Raw genomic sequence first — 21,261 nt, forward strand, 5'->3', positions numbered from 1 at the left:
GATTTTAAAGGTTTAAATTATTTCTAAAAAATTCAAGGAATTTTGAGGATATCGAAAAATTTTCAATAAATTTACAATTTTGAAAAATAAAATGAGAAAGAAGATGACATGATATCTAAACATTTCAAAATATTATGAAATATATGAAAATAGAAATATTGAGAAAAAAACTATTGCATTTGGTATTTAAAAGCTAGTTTTGTTAGTTGACAATTTAGGTATTTTGATTAAAATACGTCCTTTCAAGAAGTAAATTAATCTTGTTTGGAAAATTTAACTATTTTGTTAAAATTTTGTTTTTTGGATTAAATATTAATTTTTTTAATTGAAAATTTTTAAGGAAAGTCCGCAGAAATTTGAAGTTTTGTACACGATTGTAACACGAAATATATATTTTTTACCATTCTTATATTTTGTTGAATCTAGAGTTTTTTGTAGAAAATTAATCTTCTTGGTTACAATATTTTGTTGAAAACTCGTTCTTTGTTTGACCCACAGGAATTTTTTTAAATGTTAATTTAATTATTCGACATTTGGTTCAAAAGTGATAATATATAGTTGAAAGTTCAATTATTTGGTTAAAAATTGATGTACTTTGAGCAAGGTTAATTTTGTTGGTAAAAGATTAAGGTTTGTAGATGAAAATTAATTGTCTTGGGTGAAAGGTACATCACTTTTATTAAAAACTCATTTCTTTCGTTTAAAATTGATTTATTTTGTTGGAAATTCGTCTTTTTTGATTGAAAACATTTTTTTAACTGAATGTTTAACTATTTTATGTTTGATATAAAATTTACATTTAGAAAATTAAACTATTTTGTTGCAAATTCATATACGTATTTAGTGGAAAATGCGTCTTTTCTGGTGGAACATTAATATTCTTGATTAAAAATTTATTCCTTTGATTGCATATTCAACTATTTCCTGAAAAATTCATTTTTTGGATAAAAATTATTTTTTGTTTGTTTGTTAAAAACTGAAATATTTTCTTGGAAATCCTTTGTTTGATATTTGAAAATAATTTTCATAACTAAAAATTAAAATGTTCCATTTTTGGTTATATATTATTTTTTTTTTTAGTTGAAGATTCATTATTTTAGTAGACAATTACTTTTTTTTATTGAAAATTAATTTTCTTAAATGAAAATACAAATATTCCATTTTTTGTTGAAAATTAAACTTTTTTAGTTCAAAAATGCATGTACTTTGTTGAAAAATTGTCTTTCTTGGTAAAAAAAATTGTTCATGGTTGAAAATTCACATATTTAGTTAAAAGTAATTTTTATTGAAGATTCACCATTTTAATTTAAAGTTCAGTTTTTTTGCTTAAAAACTTATCTGAATCTAATGTGTTCGGATAGTTCTAGGTAAAAGATAATAATCGTTAGGATTGTTTTGAATCTTTTCAATTGAAAATAATTTTCGTATTTGTGTAATTTTTAAATATCTGAAAAGAAAATTGTCTGAATTTAATGTTATTTTATATTATATATTTATATATTCATATAATATTTCTTATTTATTGATTTAAATTTATTTCGAATTTTCAAATATTTTAATAAACATATTATGTGTTTTAATGAACGAAATTTGTTTCCTTATTTATTGTTTATTCATTATTATTATTATTAATTATTTACTAATATTATTATTTATTAATATTAGCATACGTTATTTCAAATTCAAAAAATGAACCTCGTTAAAAATGATTTTTCAAATCGAGAAAAATATGCTAGTGTTAATTATAACTAATTTTTAAAAAGCACCCGAGGTGAATTTTTGAAAAAAATATTTCAGGTTCTTTTTATTTAACAATAAGTATTTAGAGTTTGAAGTTTTTCTTTTTCGCTTTGAGTAAAATTCGCAATTTTTATTTAATTATAATACTGTAGCGCTTATTTTTTATTCTTTAAAAGATTCTCTGCAAATCTAATTTATACGCTTTTATCAAAAAAAAATTATTTGTGAAAACTTATTGATTGCAAAAATAACGATTTTATCATCCCTAAATAAAATTTTTTTAATAAAAACGTGCCAATGAGATTTGCAGAGAATAGTTTAAGGAATCAAATAAGCCTTAAAGCATTAGCATTAAATAATAGTTGCAACTATGACCTAAAGTGACAGAGAAAAACATTTAACTCTAAAAACTATTGTTAAATAAACAATGAAAATTATGAAATATTTATTTGAAAATTTCAACTCGAGTTCTTTTCCAAAACTAGTTATAATTAACAATCAAATATTTTCATCCATTTTATAAATCATTTTAACAACGTTTATTTTTTAGCTTAAAATAACTTTAGTTCATGTTTAGTTGAAAAACAAGTACAATCAAAATTCACTTATCCTCTTAGATCTTGAGCTAAATTTCATGACAATAGTAATGAAGAAAAGCAAATTTTTTAATGAATTCATTAAAATTATTTAAATTTGTTTACAATGTATAATTTCCCTAAAAATCTAAAGAATATTCTTTGATTCTCTAAAAATCTCTCCAAATTCATAAAAAGCTTCTTTTTTACAAAATTGTAAAAATCGACATTTTTTCAAAATATTTATAATTTGCAAATTAACCATTAATTTTTAATCTTTTTTAAATGTCTAAACGTTCTAAATGTCTTTTAGAATTTTTCTTGAAATTTTCTAGAGACTTTAGATTGTTTTTCAACAACTTCTTGGAAATAATTTGAAATCCTTCAGAATATTATCCTAAAGATATTTTGTCAAAATATAAAATCATTTAACATTTTTCTGGGTATTTAAATAAAATGTTTTCACTCTCTTGAAACTTTTCGTAATTTGAATTCAGCTTCCTTTTTAAACTCTTCAAAAATCTACAAAAAAAAATATTCCAGAAGTTTGAAATTAACTTTGTATTGTTTGGATAATTAAAAATATTTATTAAGCATATCAGAATTTCGTTCTTGTAATTTAGTAATTCTAAATCAATTTTCTTTTGGAATCTATGTTTTGAAATAAAGAAATCATTTAAAATTTAACCATGAATCTTGAGACAATTTTACTTCTACAAATCCAAAAAAAATTATTTCGAAAAAATTGTTTTAAAATCTCTTCGATTCATTTTCGACACACTTTAAAACCTTTAAAACTTAAAATTACCCTTTTAAAATAAAATATGAATAATTAAAAAATTGTCCAAAATCTTATTGTATGTATTTAATCTCTCCCTTTTACGGGTTTGGGGGCCTCCGCTCCCTGTACATATATTTAGAATTCCATCCTTAGTCTAACTTAACTACTACTTATATTCTACTCTTTCGCATTACGTAGGATAAACAATAGTAACAGTAGTGATATTAATTCCTAAAATGAGCGAGCTTCCAGGGCTTCCGTTTCCTCTTACCATAAAAGAAAGAATTTTCCACGATATTGAAAACAATTTTTGTTTCTTACTGTCCCTTATGAGGATCTCACGTTTGGCTCTGCTCTACTCCCTTGCTCTCCCTTACTTCTTCCAATTTCTTCATCCACATCACTCCCTGTCCACTACCATCCGAGATCCATCTTCCACTCTCATTCACACTCAACTGTTCCTCTTCCTCTCCTGTACATCTCTCTTATACATGTGCCCATGACTCCATTTCGTATCCACATACTCTGCATAAATTCTTCTCTTCATTCATCCAATATCTGCATGCTCTCACTCCTTCTCCTATTCTGAACCGTACAACCCTACTCAATTTTTCTTCCTTTTTTATTTTTTGCAGATATTCTGGTTGCGTCAACCCTTTGACCATCATATACCATCTATTGTACCTCGAATCTATAATCTTTGTCCATCTCTCTTCTCCTTGTTTAACCAATAGCTCTAACTCTATAGCCTGCCACTCCATAACCCCTTCTCGAATATTACATACCCTTCTCATTTTTCTCCTTTCTTCCTACCATTTTAAATTTCCCACATTACCTGTTTTTATATATATCCTTGGCAACTTCAGCTAACCTCCATTACCCACCTCAGAAATCGCTCATGAATGCTCTCTACTTTCCTATGTTCCTTCCATCCCCACATTTCCACACCATAACACAACACCGCCCAAACCAACGCATCAAACAACCAGACCCTCATTCTCCAATCGTTCGAAAACCTTCTCTTTCCTATACTCCATACTTAGCCCATTACTTTACTCGCAACATGCAATTCTTTTCCTCGCTTGCAGCTCGTTCCACTCTTCTGCCTCAAACCAAAAACCTAGGTAACAGAACTCCTCCGCATTTTTCACTTTTTGTCCGTTCATATTCCAAACGTAATTTATTTTGCTCTTTCTATTTCTGAAACACATCACCTTTGTCTTATCTAGGTTCACCGTCAGCTCTTTTGTTTCCACATTCTCTTCGAAGATTCTCATCATTAGGTTCATCCCCTTCTCATCATCTGCTAATAGAACTACATACGTCGGCGTATCCTAGAGAGTATAGTTTGCTATTACCCAAAACCGTTCCTCCTTTTCCTTTCTCATTTAGCTTTCCCTATAAGTCTGCCAATAGGATATTAAATAGTAACGGGCTCAACGGGCAACCTTGCCTTAGACCTCGGCCTGTTCAGCAAACCTGCCCTTTTTTCTTTCCTATTTTCACCCTAATTTCCTTTATCCCCTCCACCAACTTTTCCTCTACACCCCTCCCTTTCATTGCCTGCCATAGCACTTTTCTGTTCACTGAGTCAAACACTGCTTTAAAATCTACGAACAAAGCGACTAGTTTCCCTTTCTTTCTCCCCAAATTTCTGTTAGCTAAATAGTTAAGTACGTAGATGTTGTCTATAGTTCTTATCGCTTTTCTAAATCCCGTCTGATTATGTGGGATACTTTCTTTTTGTTCTACCTGACTCTCCAACCATTTTCTTAAGATTTCTGCATATGTTTTATAGCCGACTGACATAAGAGTGATCCCCATGTATTCCTTTACCTTCTTTCCTGCCCCTTTCTTGACAAGCGGTACCACCAGTCCCGTCGTCCACTCTTCCGGCCAACCTTCCCCTTTCCATACCTTGTTGCAGATCTTCCACATCCCATCCCTAATCCCTTCTCCTCCAAACTTCATCACTTCGTTCTCTATCCCATCTTCTTCCGTCGCCTTGTTTCTTTTTAACCTATTTATTGCTTGATCCACTTCTTCTCTTGTTATCTCGTTCCCTTCCTCCATTTCTCCTTGGACTATCCTACACTTTTTCCCTTTGATCTTACTTTGCTCTCCCCCTAATAGACTCTTAAAATAATCCGTCCATTCCTCCACTTCTATTTCTTCGTTAACGCCATTCCTTTCCCCTCTATCCCTATTTAACACATCCCACACCCTACCTTCTTTGATCGCTTTTTCTACTTCTGCTTTATATTTTTCCTTTCCCCTTTGTCTTTTTATTTCCAGCATCTTCTCATGTTCTTTTATCATCCTGTTATACTCCTCCTTCTCCATTTCCCCTCTTCTCCATTTACTTATACACTCTCTTATTCTCTCTTTACTCTCCCAGCATTCCTCGTCCCAACAGCCTCTCTTTACCCCTACTCTTTCTTCATTAGCACCCAACTCATCCTTTACTTTTTTAATGGAGCCCTTCAACCTTTTAATTAACGAGTGTATTCCCTCCTCTTTTTCATACCTAGCCTACTCCTTTTTCATCTTTTGTTTAAACTCTTTCAATTTATCTACCCCCCAGATTCCCATTTTCGTGTTTCTTTCGCACCCTTTTTCCTTTCTCCCTCTGCCGCGCTTACTGACGCCTCTTCTTAGTGTAATTATGACCGGGAAGTGCTCGGACCCTATCTCATTCCCTACCTTCATACTCCCTATCATATGCCGCATTCTTTCTTCAGCCAAGATGTAGTCTATTACTGTTGCTCCCTTCCCCATGAATGTGATCTCCCCTTTCTCATCTCCTTTCATATTGTCATTGCATATAAGCCATCCTGTTTCTCCTATCATGTCAACTAACTTCCTCCCCTCCCTGTCTGTCTCTCTATGTTTGGAGTTCCTTGCAAATGCCTCCTTTTCTTCATCCCATAACACCCCCCCCCCCTTGTTCGCCATAATAATCACTATCAAATTATAAAAATTTACAAAATTTTACCATCCAAAAGCTTTATTCTATTAAATTACAGCCATCGAAACTTGTAACATTATTTATAGTCAATCAATTATTCTTTAAAAGACATAATTTAGCATTTTAAATAAAAATGAACATTCATTGTTCATTCTTTTCTGTAGATTCGATGAGAATAATTATAATCAATAATTCAAAATCGAAATGCCCTGATAGGCGAGAATACATTAATGTAATATGCATAAAATGGCAATTTGCATATTATTTGGAATTTTCGTTCCTATGATGCGATTTCTTTTCTAGAATAACACCCTTAAGTTCATGTTTAATTTAAAACAAAATATAATTCCTTTTTCGTCTTAAATCTTAAGCTGAATATTATGAAAAGAGTTATGCCGGAAAGCAAAGTTTTAATCAAATTCATTATAATGAATTAAATTTGTTTGCAATGTATAATTTTAGTTAACTTTTTTTAACTTGAAAATATATTAAGATATCATTTTTTCATAATCTAAAGTACAAAACACGTAGCTTTGGATTATATTAAGTAATTCCCATTGTTCACCGTTCATATCAACAAAAAATAATATTTTTAAAATGAGAAAAACTTCAAAACAAACTCACTTCACCATGTTTGACCAAATTGTAACACTGCGGATAATTGATCTAAAAGCAGTTATTTTACCGAAGATCTTTGATTTTGCCATGCATTTGCAACGATCGAAGGCCAACTGCATAGGTGGCGCCGCATTAAACAAATCAAACTTTTGCGCCCTTTATGAGGACTTCTGGTTGCAGACTAATCGCGATGCGTAGTTACAAGGCTGTGTGACCCTGTGTGGGTTTGTGTCTCAACCAGCCCCATGCGTCGCCCCCACTTTTCTGTTTTCTTACGATCCGGAGGGGAATTGTCGGTGAAACTAATCCAACAGATGGCGCCACCAACAGTAGGTCTGTCTTTTTCATTGAATTGTATTAAGAAATAGCAAAAATAATTAAAAAATTGATGCTGTTTGCAACTAAACAAAAAATATACATATGAAAAAATAAGAGTGACTATTACTAATTATTTAAAAAAAGAAAAAGTCATAAAAATATGTAGTTTTATACGAATAAAATTTAATTTTAAGATACATTTTGAAAGCAGTTCGAAATTCATATTTCTACGATTTATTTTGCTGATATTATTGATTTTATTATTTGTTCTAGTTCAAAAAAAAATTTATTGTCAAAATTATTAACGTAGTTAATGAAAAAATTATTTTAAAAATATACATGATCAGAAGAATTAATAAAGAATATATCACTTCTATCCAATATAAATATAATAATAATTAAAATATGTAAGGCTACAACTTGAGTTGCAAAGTAAAGAATCTTTGTACATTTAAAATCTTAACAATTTCAAGTTTTGGAGGAAATATTTTTAAACAGTAATATTAATTTGAATAAAAATGTTTTGAGGGAATAATTTGGTAAAAAGTCATTGACAAGACTCATAAATGAGAAAATGGATATAATATTATTCAATATAATGTATATATTTAATTAAATTGAACCGAACGTCATATATATATTTATGCAGTTCAATAATTTATTTATTGCTTAATCTTGAAAGCTTTTTTCTCGCTGCATGCAAAACCTAATAATTTTATTTAAAAATTCAAATTTAAAGGAGATTTTGAATTAAATTGTTAATTATATTATTCAAACCTCATTTCTAAAATAAACAGACTATAATCTATTAAACTCTATAAACAAACGTGCTGTACTCATGACGCACAATTGGAGGAAATGCACTTTTGTCAGTCAAAAATGTTCAGAGCCTTCAATTTTTTGCAATTTTGAATTTTTTGTTTTAAATTAAAGATTATTGAATTCTATAGATCTTGACTTTACGAACTTTCGTCTCCTCTATTTTTTATTAATAATTTTTCCACTTAAAGCATGGAAAAACTAAATTTTTTATATAACGATTTTTTACGCTTTAATGGCTGCTCAGGAAAACTTTGTATTGTCATGAATAAATGTTTAGAAACTCATAAAATACAAATAATGTGCTTATTAATCCATTTATTTGTTATAAATCGAGTTTATGAACAAATTGACCAATCATCTTATTATAACGACTGCGATGAACAATTTTTGTAGCATAATATTAGAATTTGAGATTTTTTAAATTATAATTACCTTCAATGGCCAGAACGACTTTAGGTAATCCTTGAAATAATAAAGATTTAATAATATTTGATAAAATATAACAATTAAAATTTTTTTAAACAAATTAGATAAAGAAGTTAAAAATTTTGGTCCTTTCGCATAGAAATTTTTTTCTGCACTGAAAATGTTAACTATTGGATGAATGACTGCTAGTCACAAAAATATTGGAGAAGTTAACAATAACCATTGTTATAAATAATTCTTGTGACAAAATATTCGAAGGTAAGGTTTAATCAAAATTTTTATTTTCCTTAGTTGCTAAAATGGCTCCGGATATTCCTAAAAAAATGTATCTTTGATAACATTTAGTAGAATATAACAATTTACATGTTTAAACACAATTTACATAAACAATTTCTATATGTTGGCAGTTTCACGTGGAAAAAGTCGGGTTTACAATCTTAATAGATTGAAAATGAATCATAACACTGCATGCTAAGATTCACTCAATACAAAATCGTTTGACAATAACCCACCGACTTGGCCATCAAAGAAAATTTAAATTCGATAAAACCTTTAGTTTAAATATTTTGTCACAAGAATTGTTAATAACAGTGGTTATTGTTAACTTTTCTAATATGTTGGTGACTAGCAGTGATTCGTCCAATAACTTAAAACATTTTCAGTGCAAACAAAAAATTTCCATGCCAAAGGGTCAAAATTTCCAATCTGTTATCTAATTTGTTTAGAAAAATTTAAATTGTTATATTTTATCTAATATTATTGAATATTTATTATTTTAATACTTGAAGTCGTTCTGGCCATTGAAGGAAATTATAATTTAAAAAATCTCAAATTCTAATATTTTGCCAAAATAATTGTTTATCACAGTGATTATTATAAACTCTTAAATTATTTTTGTTATCAAATGTCATTAGTATAATAATGTGAAACATTTTTAGCAAAAAGAAACAATTTTTAACCGATAATAAGACTATTTGTATTTATGACGTTCGGTTCAATTAAAATAAATATATAAATTATATTAAATAATATTAAATCCATTTTCTCATTTACCAGACTTGTCATTGACTTTTTACCAAATAATTCCCTCCAAACATTTTAATTGAAATTACTATTACTTTTTAAAAATATTTCCTTCAAAACTCAAAATTGTTAAGATTTTAATGGTACGAAGATTCTTCACTTTGCAACTGAAGTTGTAGTCTTTCATATTTTAATTATTATTATATTTATATTGGATATAAGTGATATATTTTTTATTACTTCTTCTAATCATGTATATGTTTTACATAATTTTCTCATTGAGAAATTAAATATTGTTAATTTTTTCATTAGATCCGTTAATAATTTTAACAATAAATAATTTTTTTAACCAGAACAAATAATCAAATCAATAATATCAGTAAAATAAATCATAGCAATATGAAGTTCGAACTGCTTTCAAAATGTATTTTAAAATTAAATTCTATTCATATTAAATTACATATTTTTATGACTTTATCTATTTTTAAATAATCAGTAATAGTTTTTCCTATTTTTTCATATATATATTTTTTGTTTATTTGCAAACAGCATCAAGTTTTAAATTATTTTTGCTTTTTCTTAATGCAATTCAATGAAAAAGTCAGACCTACTTTTTGTGGCGTCATCTGTTGGATTAGTTTGACCGACATTTTCCCCCCGGATCGTTAGAAAACTACTACCTCATACACATACACGGTCGAGGCAGGGGGCTGGTCTCAATTCTACCTAGAGGACTTCTAGAATCCACCATATTGAAAAAGTGGTCAGCTGCTCGGTATGAGCCGAAAGAGAGCGCATGCGCGGCTGCGTCTTCGTTAGGCTCAACAAAATTTGTTGGTACCGACAACAAAAAGTAATTAACCAACTGTTTTGTTGAAGCCAAATAAATTGTTTTGAAGCTACAACCACTTTTTTGATAGTCGCAACCAAATTTTGGTAAGAACAACCAAAACTTCTCCGCCAAATTATTTGGTTGCTGGAAAATGTTTTTTCTTAGTGTAGAGATAGAAGGGCAAAGATTTCTAGAGATAAAAATATATTTCAAATATAAAAAGATTATGCACTTAGTATAAAAATAGCGTCAAAGTTTCCGGGAGGATCATCGCCAGATGGTTTTACCGAGAAATAAGAGAGCGATAAGCTTGATATCATACCAAACGGCAACATCTGCCGATACGTTGCGCAGTTCGATTATTCTCATAACGCAAAAACGTGACGAGAGAGAAGAGTGTTTTTTACCTATAGTTACGTGATTCGCTTTATACCCTCGTCTTCCAACTTCATGAAAAGTTATCTTGAAAAGCGAAAGAATTTCTGATTTAGGACAAAACTCTTCAACTTTTATTTCTTATTTTTATGAAAGGACATAAATATAAAAATTGAGTGAAAATAAATAAAGGAAAAAACAGTTGACTTTTTATTAAACCATAGTGCTTACTGCCGCTTTTTTTTAGTTTCGTTATTGGTCGGCTTTATAAATTATGGATATAGGCTCTGGACATAATGATCGTTTTCCTTTTTACATATTGGTTTGAAGATCCGTATTATGAAGATTGATTTTTGTGATGCACCTTAAGAGACAATATATATCTTCAAAATACATATTATTGAATCATACAAATATTTTACGTTACTAAAAAAAGGATTATTTAATTTTAAGAAATGGGAAATATTTGCCTTATTGATTGAAATACATCATTTGTTTAGTACAGCTGGTTTGATTTGAAAAACTACTTTGCTTTTATTAAATAATGCATTTGTTCAAATTCTGTTCATTCGAATTCCTAAAAATATTCATTTGATTCAAACAAAAAATACAATACAAAGCTGTACTACAAAATGCCGCTAGGTGTGCTTAAACGCTGCCGGCGGCTCCTGCGGTACTGACCTAAAATCTGAATTAACTGATCCTGTGATTGATTTGATGGCATTGCTCTTTTTTTCCGTGTTGTGTTGTTCTAAACGGGCCGATTTAGTGTGAAACTTAAAATTAATGGAAAAATTGACCAAAATTACAATAAAAAGCTATACTACAAAGTGCCGCTAGGCGTGCTTAAGCGCTGCCGGCGGTTCCTGCGATACTAACCTAAGATCTAAATTAATTGATCCTGTGATTTATTTGATAGTATTGGCCGTTTTTTAGTGTTTTATTATTCTACAGATTCTGATTTACTGCAAAATCTTAAATTAATTGAAAAATGGACACAATTGTAAAAAATCTACATTTTTCTTAAAATTTTTGTCTATTTCAAATTAACAATTGTTTTGGAATCTTTTTAAGGCTTCTGAACCTTTTAAATGTCTTTTCAAAGTTTTCGAATTTGTCTTAATATTTTTTAAAGAAAAAATTGCCTTAAAGTTATTCAAATGCTTTTCTAAACATTTTTTGAAATATTTTGAAATCTTTTAGAATATTATCCTGCAGATAGTTTATTAAAATAAAAAATCCTCAAACATTTATCTGGGTATCTAAGGAAAATGTTTTCATTCTCTTGAAACCTTTCGTACTTTTAATTCAGCTTCGTTTTTCAAAATCTTCAGCAATCTACGCTTAAAAAAACATGATATTTTTCAAAAGGTTCAAATTAACTTCGAATTGTTTTAATACTTTTGAATGTTTATTAAATATAATAGATTTTTTTGTAATTTCCTAATTCTGATTCAATTTTCTTCCAGAATTCTTTTTTCCAAAATGAAGAAGTCATTTAACATTTAACCAGATCTTGATACAATTTTATTGTTCCCTTAAAAGCTTTAAAAATTCTTGAAAAGCTTCTAATTTTTTGTTCAAAATATTAACAAATGTACATTTCGCTAAAAAAATTTTCTGAATCTTCACAAGATTTCAATTATTTTCGATTATTTTTGAAATTATTAAGATTTCTACAAATCAAAAACATTTTAATCCAAAAGAATGGTTTAAAAATCTTTCAGATTCTTTTATGATATATTTTGAAGCGTTCACAAGTTAAAATGAATCTTTTGAAATAAAATCTGAATAATTTCGAATTTTCCAAAAATCTTATTGCCAATGTGACAGGATAATAAAAAAAATTTGAATTGAAAATAGAAAATTATAAAATTTAAATCAATGTAAAATGGATAAAAATTACTGTGTAAGTGAAACAAAATCAAAATTTTGTCCTCTATTTGCAGCTCTATAAAACTTTAAACAACCAAAATTCAAGAATCAGCCTTGATAGATTTCTTGAGAATTTAGTGCTGAATTTTTTGAGAAAAAAAATTGAAAATCGATAAAGAATTGTGACCTACAGGTTATTTCGAACACCGTTTTTTTTAAATTGAAATATTTTTTGAAAATATATCTGTTTATTTTCAAAATTCATCTGCTTTATTACAAATGTCACCTTTTTTCAATAAAAATTCTAAGGTTTGGTTTGAAATTTAAAAATACTGTTAAAAAGTATTAAAAAAATTTTTTTTTTAAACTCTTGAAATTTTCAGTTACAGTAACTGAAAGCTCCTAAAACTTAACAGAATTTTCTGATACATGTGATTTGAGTTTAATGCAGGTACCGCTGCTGAAATTCCTGATACAGTTCAGAAAACTTTAGAAGCGGTTTCTGCATGAGTTTTAAAATATCTTAAGTGTGCCACTTTTAAATCGATAGTTCTATTTTCAATATATTTATACAGTTTTTGATTAATTTTTATATCAAAATGACTCCCATAAAATATTTTTGCAAACTTTTTTGTTTATAAAGTTATTAACAATCAAAGTTTTTGATTATTAAAAAAAATTGATCACTCGCGAACTTTACGGTGGTAAAAAACATTTTTTTATAATTTAAAAAATCGTTTGTTTGAAACAATTTAAAATTAGTTAAACTTCGCGGCCTGTGGAAGAATTCTTTCACGTTCCAATAGATTTTACAATCGCTTCCGAAAATTTTGGTGAAAAAAAGTTTGTATTTCGCAGTAGTTAAAAAGTTACTGTTTTTTAGTGTGGTTCAACTTTAGACAAGGAATAGCCAATTATTTAATGAAACAGATGAATTTTCAACAAAATAGATTCATTATCAACTACAAGAAATCGATTTTCAACCAAAAGTTGAATGGTTCAGTTTTGAATTGAAAAGATTAATTAAAAAAATAATTATATTATCGAAATAGCTCACTTTTCCACAAAATAGACGAATTTTCAATTAAAAGAATGTAGCACCGTTTAAATAAAATGAATTTTTGAATAACGTGGATCAACTTTCAGCCAAAAAATAGCAGAATAATTGGAAAATTAATTATTTTGATTAAAATTATTGTGTGTACCATATTGAATACAATATGAAACGAATTTTCAACTAAAATGATAGATGATGAAATGATAAAACAAACATTATTCACTATTAACCGCGAAATACAAACAAAAATACATACATAAAATGATAAATGTTCATGAAAAAATGCCTTTTTAATCAAGTTGTTCAACTTTCTAAAGGTATAGTTATTTTGGAATCAAAAAGATGAATTTGCAACCAAGAAGATTAAGTTTCTACAGGAAAAGAATAAGGTGGTTTAATTTTTAATTAAGTGTAGTCAATTTTTCAAACAAAGAAATGAATCTTCAACTAAAAATTTTGTTTTTTAAGAGAGTGGTTAAGTATTCAATCAAGTAGTTGAATTTTCAATGAAAACATGTGAATTTCCAAAAAAATTTGAATGGTCAAATTATCGTTGAAAAGATTAGTTTTTAATAAGAAAAAAGAATTTTGAATTAAAAAATTAATTTTCCCAGAAAAAGGATGCATTTTTAACTGAAATAATGAAGCCTAAACACAAAAACTGAAGTTTTAATAAAATAGTTTAATCTTCAACAAAATATAGTGCAATTTTAGACCAGGACGAATAATTTTTTACCAAAAAAGTATTTATCAAGAAATCAGTTCAAACATTAACCTAGCGGTTGAATTTCTAACCAAAAAAGATGAATTTTAAATTTAAAAAATTAGTAGTTGGTATTTAAAATAATCGAGATTTTTAAATTAAATACCAGCTACTAAATTTTTTTAAATTGAAAATGCATTTTTTTGGTTCAAAATTCAACTACCAGGTTGAATTTTTGAACCGATTTGTTAAAAAAATACTTATTTGTAAAAAATTAATCTTCTTGGTTGAAAATTTCACTATACGTTCTTGAAGATTTAACTATCATGTCCGAACGTGGTCGACTAGCGCTGGAGGTCTAAGCGCGGTCACAAAAAAATCAATATCTTTTAAAGTACTGCAAAATATAAACTTTTTTGTTCACCAAAATTTTCGGAAGAGATTGCAGAATCTATTGGAACGTGAAAGAATTCTTTCACAGGACGAGAAGCTTAATTAATTTTCAATTAGAATGAGAAGGCAGCCAACCACATCCCCTTTCTTCTTTTTTTCTTCTTTCGTCTTTGTTATTTTTATTACCATCAAATTACAATAAAATAATATTCAAAATAAAAAACTAAAATAATAAAATTGCATTACCAACGTCTCGGTACTCGTACAGTAAGTACCCTTATCAAGGCAATCTATAGGCAATCTGTAGGCCAATCTGTTGTGAACACAATATAAATATCTGTCACAATTACATCAGGAATAGAGAAAGTAAAAGAAAAACAGAATTTATGAAACAGCCTCGTTAAATGTAATTAATCATATTAGCATAACTTTTGTTCAATATGTCAGTCAAACTGATGGTCTACATCAAGAAATTTCTTTGTATGTCTGGCAAGAACACTCTTATAACAGCGGCGACCACCCTTTTCAAAATTATCCAAAGGATCTTTTACAACATTTTTCATTGAATCCATTTTAAATGGTATATGGAAAATAGTATGAATTTTAAATTTTCGAAACATAGGTTCAATAGTTTTAGAAATTTTCCTAAAAAATGGAAGAACAAAAGTATTAAACGAACTATATTCCTTTATCTCTTTATGATTATCTGCAAGCAAATTATTACTCTGTTTGTTTTAGATTAGCTTAACTTTAACTATAATATGTTTCTCAATTAATTTTTTAAAATAATGATTCAGAAAATGGATATTCCTAACAATATTCAAATTTCTTGTATGAAATGAAAAATGGGACAAAGCTAGAGCTCTGTCAACTAAGTTTTTGATTACTGCAATTGCGTTTTCAAGGGGTTGAGCAGAAAGGAAATTTAAAATTCTATCTGAATATGTACTTCTTCTATACCAATTGCTAATAATATTACCATCCCAACCCTTGATTACTTCTATGTCTAAAAAACTGATTCTATTGTTCTGTTCTACTTCATGAGTAAATTAAAGTTTTGGATGAAAACTGTTAAAAGTAACAATGACCATCTGCAACTTTGCTAGAGGAACACATAATAAGGTATTGTCGACAAACTGAAAACAAAAAGGCAAAACAAAATCTAATTTCTCAAAAGCAAAAACCTCCAAATCTTCCATCAGTATTTCTGATAAAATAGGAGAAATGACTGAATCTATGGGAGTAGCAGACCTCTGTCTATAAAAAGATCCATTAAATTTGATAAAAGTTGACTTCATTATAAAAACTATCCCTTCAATAAAATCTTATTGACATAATCAAGTACGAGTTTTTATTTTAGCCCAACTATTTAAAATTGCCTGTTTAACTAATTTAAGGGGTTTACTCGGAAAAATTGCAATAACATCCAAAGAAATCATTACATGGTCATCCGGAACCGTTTTTTGAATATTACTTTTTCGAAATTCCTAGCTATTTTTTACGTTATATTCAGAAGTTGTGATAGAGTCCTTGAAAATCAAATTGAAATTCTGTTCTAAAAATTTTGTGGGACTATTAATAGTTAAAATAACTATTCTTACTGGATAGCCATCTTTGTGAATTTTTCTCAAACCATAACATCTTGCAAGAACTGTGTCTTCAGTGTTAATATCAGTCCATCTTATATTCTTTCCCAGAAGTGCTTTCTTTCTCCAATTGTCAAGTATCTTAAAAGTGTATCTTTTTATTTTTTCTAGATTATTTTCATGCAATAATTCAAAATTATCATGATCAGACAGAAAATTCTCCATATCCCTAATATAATTCGATTTTTTCATGCAAACAGTAATACTGCCCTTATCAGCATTCATGCAAACTATATCAGTGTTGTTTTTAAGAAACTCTTTCGTCAACATGAAACCTTTAGAAATTTTACGATCAATATTACTGATATGTAAATCATTTTTATCAACAAAGCTGTACAAACAACGGTACTGAAACCTTGACCTTAAAAAATGAACGGAATTTCACACATCTTTGATAAATAAATTTATTATTGAGAATTTAAAATTGTTTAAAGTGTGTTCAAATTTTCTATTAAAAAAATAACCTTGAAAAGAAAAACTTTGAAATTCGTTATCTAGGAAAAATATTTTTTTAGGTAAAACATCATTTCTTCTACATTCAATCAAAAACCTTTTTTTGAAGAATACTACCTCTTAATTTTTGATTGCTATCACACCATAATTAAACCTTTCTGAATACCTCAGCACCATGTTTAACTCTTATATGATTAAAAAACATAATATTATAGAAATGACCTCCAGTCCAAGTCAGCTCAATCAAAATTTAAGAAATTTAAATTAGATTAAAATTCAAATTAAAAATCCTATTAAACGTCCAATAATCAAATTGATGCAAACTTCTTTTAAAAAAACAAGAATCCAACGACCAAGTTTGGACTACAACCAACAAACAAAAACAAAAAATCCTATTGTAATCTGAAAAATTTCAATTGTCTGAAACAAAGGATTATTTAAATAAAGGAAAAATGTTTTTTACTACCACAATTTTTTAGAGTAAAGTATACTTTGCAACAAAAATTTGCATAGCGCAATTATTGAATTTCGATTAACCGTTGGCGAGTAATCCATTAAAAAAAAAGATCAAGAACTTTGACTGTTAATAACTTAAAAAAAAATGGTTTGCAAAAATATTTGAGGGGAGTTATTTTTATATGAAAACAAATCAAAAACTGTATTAATTGATTCAAAATGGAACTATCGATTTAAAAGTGGCGCACTTGAGATATTTTGACCCAAAAAGCTTTAGTTACGTGTCTCTGAAAATTCCTAAAGAAATTTCTAACAGTGCATTCAAATTAAAGTAATTCCCTCGCTATCCGTAACCAGTGTACAGTAAAGGACCGTAAAATAATAAAATGTGGCTTCATCATCAAATCTTGAAACATCACACGGTAAAAAAAAATGAGCTGTGACAGGGACATTATTGCTTATTATTGCTAAACATTTAGCTGAAAACGAACCAATCATTAAGAAAGATCCCTGGATCAGCGAAAATGAATATCCTTGATCACTTTCCATATGCCAGGGATATCGTATAGTCAAACCTCTGATAAGTATAGCTATAATAGGGATATTAAGAATAGGTGCCTGAAGCAATTATCGGTAGAGCGCCGGTGCATTGTGGGAGCAACGAAATAAAATGGCGACTGTCTACCGGGACCAGTAACAGTTCAGATTTACTTTGGACAATTAAAAGCTTTTTGCCACTTAAAATGTGCGCGAATGTTAATATTAAATAGAGTTTATGATGCGCTAATAATAATTTACAATTGTTTCGATTGTAGGCGATAACTATATTGAAATATCAAGAAACGCGATAAAAACAACAAACTTGACCTTCAAATGCATTATACGGATTTCAGGGAAATTCATTTACGCGATACCAGACGAAAGATTGGCTAGTGTAAATTAAAATATTTCTATGACAACTAAATTTTTTTCAAATCTACAGATAACAAAATTATACATAATCTGTCAAAAAGAATGAACTCTCCAACTTACCAATTTTGTCCAAATTACTGAATTACGAGAATAATTTACATAAAGTAAATAAATGTTTCAATCTTCTAATTAAGCGTTTTACCTAATCTAAGTGGACACTTTCTTTGAGTTTAATATATTCTCGATTCACTCGTTCGCCTCAAGAATTTTTTTCCGTGCAAAATTACCCTGATGAGGTTGTCTAAGTGTTCTAAAGATAGTGAAAGATAAAAGCAGAAAAGAAAAAGAATCTTTAAACAGATAACATGTTTGTTCAGAAGCATCTAGCCTGCGCCAATATTTTACTAGAAAGAAGAAAAATTTAAAGTTGTTTAAAAGTGAGTCAGCCTCGAATTCAAAATTATCGAAGCACCTTTGCTTTAGATCAACGATCCCTCCTTAAGGTCAATGTTTGAAGTAAGCTTGTCAGACAAAGATCATTTCATAATTGAAGCCGTCGTATTTATTCTTCAAATCTCTCTCTCCTTATTTCTCTGATGGCAAATATAAAGGCAATAAGTCAAATACACGTTGCACAAATATTGAATCAATCAGTATACATTCTCTAACTCTATGAAGACGATATAAAAAAAAATTCCTTCGATTTGTATCACAGTAAATCCTGGCTAAGACTATATCATTTTTAAAATTTAGAATTGAAGATTTATTTATTTGGAATACTTATAGTTTAAATTATGTGATTATAAACTTTTTTCTGAAACACGTAATCTTAATTTTGAAGATTGTCAATTGAAAACCCTTTGATATTAAAGATTCATATTTTTTAATTCTTCGATTTTGACAATTTACAATTTGAACTTCTTCAATTTACAAGATATGTTATTGAAGATTCATTCATTTTTATTCCCTAACTGTGCATCCTGCCAAATTTGCCTAAAAACACAAAAAAATACATGTTTTCTTAATTTTTTCATAAAAAACAATTCTTACCGAGAGATCGAAAAAAGAGTGAAAGATTTTTAAAAATGTTAAGAATTTTCAAAATCACTGGGCATATAATTTTACTTACTAGTATGTTTCATGAAAAACTTAAATCACCGTTTTCGAAACTTTAAGTCCCACATAGGATAGTTTTTTAATGTTATCAGAAATTTGACAAATTGATTTGAATAAAAAATCGACATCAATTTTTTCTCATCCTTGATGTAAAGTTTTATTAAAAAAAGGATAAAAAAATATTTTTATAGAAATATATGAATAACTAAAATAAAGAATTAAAATCAAAAACTACCTAAGTAGGGATTTAATGTGTTCCAAGTGGTGAATCAAGTTCTTCTTGGATTCCACTAGTAAGTAAAATTAAATGCTTAGTGCTTTTGTAAAATCTGATTTTTTTTTTAGCTTTTCACTCTTTTTCGAATGTTTCGTGAAAAGAATTGTTTTTAATCATGAAAAAATTAATAAAATATTGTTTTTCTGCGTTTTCAGGCCAATTTGGTATAATTTCTCAATTTGTTTAGCGCAACAAAATTTTTCTGAGTTACTTTTTAAATAAAAAGTCAAATAACAGGACTTCATGGTCTTGTTTTTTGAATTTTGTGTTTTTGCTCCGCCTCAATATAACGCATTCCAAATTTCTTGTTACATGAATTAATATAAGGGACATCCAAAAATTACGTAACACATTTTTTCCCCATTTTCAGCCATGTTTTCTTAAATAAAATAAATAAAAGAAATTAATCAACTTTTTCATTAATGCTGTTCACAATTCAAGACTTTTTAATTGAAAATCTATAAAACTGAATCATTTAAAATTTTTAAAAAGTCATCAACTGAAAATCTTAGGTTTAAGAATTTTACATTTTAAATATTCAAAATTGAACTATATATTCCAAAAAACCTTCTAAAATTAAATAATTAATAAATATAAGTAAATAAGTATTCACTTAAAGACCACCGGTAACTAGCCAAAGATAGTAATATTTTATTTATAATTTTTTATTTCATCTGCCTGCTTTGCAGGTACATCCTCTTTCGGTGCCACTTTTTTCAATATTTGAAAATTCTATCAACAGATATTCATAGTAGACATAAATATGAACAATTTACTTCAATGACTTTTCAATACAAAAAAATGATTACTTTTATATCATTTTCAAAATTTTAAAAACTAAACGAAAATAAACATTTGAAGCCAAACAAAGCGTAATATGGGAAAAAGTCAGAAAAAGGAAAAAGTTACCTTTTTAAGCCCCTACAAGAATGTTCAATCTTTTTTTTTTTTAATTTTATGACAAAAAATTTATAATTCAATTTTAATTGCAAAAAAATTGATGAAAAAGCCATAACTTCATTTTGTGGGCAAACAAAGCAAGATACGAAAAGAGATACATCGACAAAAATTGTGCAGCTAAAAAATATCTACAAATTTGTCATTAATTAATTTTTATAGGATGTATAGTTTTTGTTTTATTTGTAAAAAACAACATTGAAAATAAAAAGATTAAATCTGTGTTCAAACGATTCAATCTTCGAGAGTAAAGAAGACATAAACTATTTAACCAAAAAAGAATTGCAAATTTTTTACGAATATTTTTTTGATAGAGAGCGTAGTTTTTATTTTAATTGTAAAAAAAAAGATTTTAACTGAAAAAAATTATTAAAACAAGGAATTAAGAATAACTATTTTTCAATGTAAATGTATATTATGAATTGTATAAATAATAAATACAAATTGTACCTTATTTTGCAATAACTAAGTAAGCAAGCCCAGACAGAGGTACATAAAAAAAGTATTATATTTGATATAAAAGTGTTAAGCATAATGTACAAAGGTTGATATTTTAGTGATGAGAACAAAATTTTCGTAATCAAAATGGAATTTTCGAAGAGCGAATAAAAAATGCTCGATAATATTATTGTTTTTCCGTCGCGTTGTATTTTGTTCTTCTTCTCAGAGTATTTTTCAACTTAATATCTCGTTTAATGTGGGAGTGATATGTTAAAAAAAAATCGGTCAAATAAGGTCCACGTCAGTATGAAATGGCCTTAAGGTATTTCCTGAATGTGCCTCTTTACAAATTACTTAATTGCCTTTAGACCTTAAACGTTTCCTTTATTGTTTAAAATCTATTTCACGACCTAAATTCATTGACGCCTGGATTTAGTTTCCCTTGTTTTTATTATTCCGCGAATTGACGCGGCGCTATGTGGATGACTGAGAGGAGC

At 28.1% G+C, this 21,261-nt stretch overlaps 1 protein-coding gene across 1 annotated transcript in view; it reads right to left on the bottom strand.

The window, feature by feature from the left end:
* The window catches only part of LOC117168895 (CD151 antigen-like), a 1,043,984-nt gene that overhangs the window by 510,081 nt on the left and 512,642 nt on the right, over positions 1–21,261 (bottom strand). The window lies entirely within an intron of this gene.

The sequence above is a fragment of the Belonocnema kinseyi genome, chromosome 3 (genome assembly GCF_010883055.1).
Source record: "Belonocnema kinseyi isolate 2016_QV_RU_SX_M_011 chromosome 3, B_treatae_v1, whole genome shotgun sequence".
NCBI lineage: Eukaryota > Metazoa > Arthropoda > Insecta > Hymenoptera > Cynipidae > Belonocnema > Belonocnema kinseyi.